Below are 7107 nucleotides of genomic sequence, written 5' to 3'. Positions count from 1 at the left end.
TCCTTACTCCATGGCAGGTGAAAACGACAATGAAGGATAATGGATATATATTCATAATTATATAATGTTTTAATTTCTTACTCATAATTATGGGGACAAGTAGGGAGGAGGAAGACGGTAAAAATATGTACCTTTCCAAGTTGTCATGCTGCCCTTCCCATGGCCTTACAAAATCATCCTCCTCGAAAACAAATCCTGAGACCAAGATCTCAACTGCTAGCCTCTGAAGTGGAATTTCAAAAATAATTTAATTTCAAGACCCTAAGCTTAGTGTAGAAACATTTCTTGATAAAAAATAAAAGGAAGGTAAAATCAACACACATGCCAACAGATCATAAGACCAATCCGTGATGCTGGAAGAAGAATCATATGCCATCAAGTGGTGGAACATGAAAGCTATAAAAACTTACGCCCTGGTTATGGTTTTCTCCTATAGCTTTGAATTCAAATTCATCAACACCGCCAACTCTCCTGGCCATTTTGCTCCCAGTAAGACCAGCTCCCGCAGCTGGTAGAAAAGGTGTTAATAGAATTAAATACATCATGAATTGCTATAATTAACTGCAGGAAAGAATCCTAGAGATGTCAAACGCATCATAGAAACGTATAAATACAATGAATGAAGGTCATGGGGGCTGCCTTTAGGATATGGCAGGTATTAATAGGTAGGCATCACTTCTCTAGTCCGTTTTAGAGTTTAATGCAAAACGACAGATAGACTTTGTAAATTTCTTTTTCACAAGTAAGATTAAATAAAGAGTTTCTAATGTAGATTAGTTCCAATTATCTTCCAGTAACTGTGAAATTGTTAATCAATTATATACACAAAAAGGAATCACCACCTTTGCAACTTATTTACTTATACAGAATAACAGTATCAGCTAAGCAGCACAGGAGCTCAAGATCCACCATCTTGAGTGTGCACTAGAACACTGTGTTGAACAAAAATACACCTCTAAGACACATGAACATGTAAGAATTTCATAGTCCTGATCATATCTTTAATAAACACAATAAACTCACAAAGAAAGAGTTATTCTATACCATCCTGAGGCAAGATTCAAGAAGACTTAGTAAATTCCTGCAGATCAAGGCACACGTAGCCAAATATATACCTCCAAATGAAGCAGCAACTGCAACAGAACCAGCTACAGTTCCAGCAGCACTAGCAGCTGCAGCAAATCCACTTCCAATTATAGGGACCAGGGTGCTCAGAGTAGGAGCAATGCACTGAGCCCTGCAGCGATTGCAGGGGCAGCTAACCCTGAGTGAGTGCTTAAAATAGGTTAGCAACCAGTCAAATGCACAAGAAATTGATTCATTTGCAAACTAAATATTTCAAATTAGAGGTTGAAAAGATATTAGGGACACATACCACCAGTAATGGCCAACAAGGTTTCCTCCAGTTATTGCAGCAGCGCCAATGATGCCACCCCGCTTCCATTTAGCCCACTTGCTTTCTCTTGAATTTGCTTCTTCTTTCTTTAACTCTTGCTCTTTAACAAAGGCCATTGCAGAACAAGCAACCATGGTCTCAATGGCCTCCTGCAAAGTGAAATATTCATCTGCATCACTAAAAGATATGAAAGTGGAACCCATGAATGAGGGAACATGGAAAATGGCAACTTGAAGTGTGTAAAGTGGCAATTTTAAGCGTTAATCATAAACATACAGTGCTAGGCTCAACTTGATCAGAAAAGTGTGGAAATCAAGTGTAAAAATGATTATCACTGCAGTGAAAATAACTTCCTGACATAGCTATTATGACATTAGACACAGTAGAGAACAATTAGGCTTGTCTCTCATGGTCTCCTCAACTCCTAAAAAGATATTGTCAGATAAACATAAAATTGTCTGCTGAAAGTTCCAGTGTACAAACCATTTTTGTCCACTTGATATCAAGCCAAGTTGCAAGCAACCGCAGTGCCACACGATGTCGAGCATCATAACCTTTTCTTCTCCGTTGATATTTCTTGTTATTTTCATCCAAATCTGACAGACAAGCAGAGAGAAGCTCATACAGAACTGACACTTTCTTCTGATAGCTAAGCACCGCTACCTCTTCAATAGGTCTTTCATCAATCATATTATCAGTAAATCCCTTATGTGGGTCAGTACAGTCAAGAAGAGGAGTATCTGTCTCCTGACGAGTCTCCAAATGCACATCTAGGTTCTCAGAATCTGATTGAACATGAGGAGTTACATATTTTTCTCGACATTGATTCACATATTCACGGTGCTTCTCTTTAGACTTAGAAGACTCTGCACTTTTTCCCATGCTTTTTTCCATATTGTCAACTGCTTCTGATAAAGCAAGTTCTTGATCTGATTTTGTAGAAGAATCATCATCACTTTCTTCAGAAAGTAATCTCATGAACTGTGACATTCACATACATGGTCTCTGAGCAGAAGCTTTACAAAGCCATTGAATAGAACTAAGCACAAATGAAATAAAAATAAAAACAAATGATGATGATGAATTGAGCAGTTGCGCTCTGCAGCATGAAAATTTTAAACGAAAGAAGAAAACTGAATACAACATGGCAGTTGATGGAGAAGATAGCGACAGAACAACAGCAGTGGCCCCAATAATATCAGTCTATATGATGACACGTTAACATTGATTATGTCAAAATTTTCTTGTTTCTAGATTTTTACACACGAAATAACACAAATCTTTTAAACAATGTCTACTTATAATGTTTGCTTATATTTAAAATTTCAGTCGCTTCGCCATAAATTAAGGTCAAAAGTCAATTGAAATTTTTTTTTTTTTTTTAATTTCTTGTTCTGATAAAATAGTTCTAGATACATGAATTAGTCATGTTTATTTATACCCTAAGATAGCCCAAAAAGAAAAGGATATGGAATTGAAAGGCACGAGAGCCAGACATGCCTGAGCTAACGTTTTCCACCTCCATTTTGGGTGGGTCAATCTAAGGCTTGCCAAATACGAATGCAAACAGAGATGAGAGTAAATTAAACCATATAGGTCCCAGGCTTATAGTTGCAGCAATTGAACTGTCCCCAACTGAATAAAGTATGTAGACAAGTAGAAGATTGCCAGTGACAAATTTTAATAGTAACATTGAACCAAAAGCTTCACGTTATTAGAAGGCGCACACCTAAATACTTCAGTATGGGTAACTGTATCTGCATGAAGCGGATTATTTAGGAGCGAAGAAAAATGTAAAATGACATACTGGTCCCACGGGATGGCCCGACCCAGCTGTTTCTTCAAGCGCACACCAAGCAGCAGAATCAATGTCTAGAAACCTGTTCAGAGAAAATATGAAACACCACTTCATCATTGAAAAAAGCTATAAGGGTATGTATTAGATAGGTGAAAAGAGTACAAATTAGAGGGTCAAAGATTTGGTACGATACTTGAAAGGAGAAGTTTACGGATTTGAGTAATGATATGAGAAAAGCATGTCATCTTCAACACTAAAATCAGTGTGACACTAAAACTGGAAAGAAAAAGAAAAGATCACACTTGTCCATTCAAATTTACTTATTCAACTTGTCCATTCAAATTTACTTATTCAACTGTAAGAGAACCAGACAACACAACACCAACAATCCTTCGAAATATAACTGCTCAACGAAGAGGATCCAGTGTAAAATTCAAAGTAAACAACGAAAACGATCGCGCATACTTTAATACAGGGCGGAGCAGACCCGAGTTCTCATGGACCCAAAGATCCGGACATTCGGAAACGGAATCACTGCCGGAGCTACTGCTACTAGTTCGTTCCTCGGGTTGATAGTCATCGGAGAAACCTAGTGGGCAGGTCTGGTGAGTCTGAGCGTGGTGAATAGCGAGGCTGAACAGGGCTCCAGCTGCATACTTCTGCGTCGGCGTCAGAAACAACATCGCTGCCGTTGACAAAAATTCTAAGACCAGGGATGGAGGTGGAATTGAAGGCGACGAATGAACATCATTTTGGTGTTGTCCTAGCGTAAGAAAGGAGAGAGATCGCTGCTTCCAATTCGAATGGAATTGAAATCGAAGCTTGGATTTTTGCGGCGTTATGCAGATTAAAAGATTGCACTGTGCTGTTTCCGTTGTCCGTTGCTTGCAAAAAGTGTCCGCTGCTGACGGGCCTGACGTGCTGAAGCCACCGTTTCAGCGCTTGCGGCATGAGACCTGTTCTTGTGCGGAAGCCAAGAAAGCCCGGGGGTGTTTGGTAACGTGAAGATATGGTTTTAAAAAATACTTCTTTTATCTTAAATATAAGATCCTGGTTCTAAATATAAAGGTCTTATATTTAGGACCGGAAGAGTATTTTTTATAAAATAAAATAAAATAAAATTTTTTACATATTTATTTCATATATTGTAAAAATATTTTTAAAATTAGTTTTCATCCAAATACTTCCTTATTCTTGCCTTTTGAAGCCTCGAACACATGATTGTGCATTGGATTGTGGAAATTCATGGTTTTTAAAATATTGTTTTTGAAGTATCTACAGTACTGTTTTTAAATATAAAATCCATTTAGAAGAGTATTATATTTGCCTATCAAGCGGTGTTATGGGGGAAAAAACTGGTCAATCTTAAAATTTACTACAGTTTAATTAATAAAAGTGAAATTCAATTGGATTTTAACTGGAACCAAAATGCGGGTTGGGGTGTGTGTCTCTGCCCTTTGGAAGAGGAGTCATGTTAAATTGTTCAAGTTAAAAAAAAGTTAATATTCTTCCGGTCCTAAATATATGACCCTTATACACTAGTATAAGGGTTTTATATTTAGGACCGGAAGAGTAGTAGTATAGTTTTTTGTCCTTAAAATTTAAATTGATTTTAGTCTGTCAAATTTTAATACCGTGTTTTTAGTCTTCAGATTTAGTTTGTTTTACAACATTAATCTTTGAATGTGTAATGGTATTAAAATCTGCTGAAATATCATCAATGACATTAAAAGTAATAATGTAGACTCACCAAATAATATCTAATTAGATATTGTGTGAATAACATAATACAACACAATAAATAGTTCCTGAAATGAACAGAGTGAAGTAAAAACAAGGGGCTAAATAGTTACGTTTTGAGAATGATCCACACAACATCCAAGTGTCATATGGTAAGTCTATATCACCGCTTTAATGTTGTTTATAATATTTGAGTAGATTTTAACATCATTACACCTCATTGGACTAACATTTTAAGATAGATTAAATTTCAAAAACTAAAACCATAGGTTTAAAATTTGGGGGACTAAAACCAAAATAACAAAGATATCTTAATAAATTTAAATTGGATTTATGGTTAACTTGCGTTTGTTGTAATTTCCGGCTGGTGATATAGAGATAATGGAAGTTGATGAATACTACTCCCATCATTATAACAAGTAAGCAAAAATTTTTAATTCTAATTATAAGTCACTTGTAAATATTTAATAATTTTTTAATTTTATACTTATTTAATTATTATCATTGAAAAGAAAGAGAGGGGAAATGTGAAAATTATTTATAAATGTTGAGAGAGATAAAAATTTAATAAGAGTAAATTTAAAATTTTTTATCAATTTAATGCATTTATTGGTATATCTAAATAAGTAATTTATAATGAGAATGGGAATTATATATAATTGAGTCTTGAACATTTTAGTTATATAGCTTTCTTCCATTTTCACTACTTTTGTACTTTAAAATTGGACTGTTAGGGTTTTTGTACTTTTTTATAAACTTTAATTTATTAAATAAATTACTTTTGGACCTCATTCCCACAAAGCTGTATGAGCTTGTGCCTAAAGGATAATATGCAAGAATTGTCTTATTGCCCTCAAAATAGAGGTTTGAGAAATTCAATGGTTTTAGAGGCCACGCGGTGGTGTGGGGGGCTTCTCCCCTTTTTTCGCTGTCCTCTTTTCTCTAGTTTTTTCCTTTATTATTAGATCAACTTTAAACAGTTGAGAGATCAACACAATTAGTGTGAAGTCTTGGTCAATGTCCTTTTCATTTCGGTTCTTCTCTCGTTTTATTATTCTATGAACAATACTAACCTTATGACCAATATCGTCTCTATTTTTGTGGCCTTGTGCACTTTTTTAGATTGACATATTGATTCCTCATTGATTAGTTCCACCATAGGACTCACAGTTGGCATATTTGAATTTCAAACTTCGAAATTCCTTCCATCCTCATTGATTGATCATCCCTTCCCCCTCTTGCATGGGAGCGGCTTTCCTCCTATGCTTTTATGATTCACTTACTGTGCGTTGCCTACAAATGACGTCATTGGGTGAGAAAGTAGAATCCAAGTCACATAAATTAGACGACAGCGTTTAATATGAAATCATGCTTCCCTTCTTTCATTCAGCAGTAAGTCCCGTTTTTATTTCCCGTGTTCTGTTCTTCCTCCAACAACACCAGAAAGTTGAAGGTACTAGAGTGAAAAAGTTTCTTAGAAGACTCAAAGAATTTCAACAAGAGGGATGTATGGGGATGAATATTAAAGATTGGTAAGGACATAAGTTTCTTCTTCTTTTGCATCTTTTTAAATTTTTCTGTAAAATGAGTTAATTCTGAGTCAATTCAAAAAGGAACTAGTTTTGAGAATGGAGGAGAAGCAAAAATAGCAATGGAAAAGCACTGTTTTCATCTCTTTCTTATATGTTCTTTTCATGTGTGGGTGAGTATTTGAATTAAAAAGACAAAAAAAAAGAAGAAAAAAACCACCTAGATTAGCGACATACTGTGCAAATATGTGTATATATTTTAATGAAAAGAAAGATTCAAGAGAGTTTTGGGTATGTATGTATGCTCTGTTTATTTAATATATTTGTTTATATGTGTGTGTGTATGCTCCACTTCAGTTAATGTATTTATTTGTATGTGTATACAGTCTGTAATTATTTTATTCACTTATTATTAATTAACATTATATACTTTTCAATTTCGTAGGAGGCTTAAACCATGGCAATAACTTTGACTCCTATGCCGGTCAAAAAAAAACTTTGACTCCTACGCTCAATCTTGTATTTGATGATATAGAAGCATCCTAAGAATTTTGGATGGCATATGGTGAAAAAATTGGTTTTGATGTTTGAAAGCAAAGATTTAACAAGAGCAAAAAAAAAAAAAGTCAACATATTCATGTTAT

General features: G+C 35.1%; 1 pseudogene; it reads right to left on the bottom strand.

Annotated features, from left to right (window-relative positions):
* Positions 1-7: 7 nt before the first annotated feature.
* Positions 8-4016, bottom strand: LOC114761977 (uncharacterized; annotated as a pseudogene).
* Between the last annotated feature and the right edge of the window lie 3091 nt (positions 4017-7107).

The sequence above is a fragment of the Neltuma alba genome, unplaced genomic scaffold (genome assembly GCF_004799145.2).
Source record: "Neltuma alba isolate B1F8T4 unplaced genomic scaffold, ASM479914v2 tig00011158_pilon, whole genome shotgun sequence".
Classification (NCBI taxonomy): domain Eukaryota; kingdom Viridiplantae; phylum Streptophyta; class Magnoliopsida; order Fabales; family Fabaceae; genus Neltuma; species Neltuma alba.
This window is presented reverse-complemented; position numbering and strand designations above follow the sequence as displayed.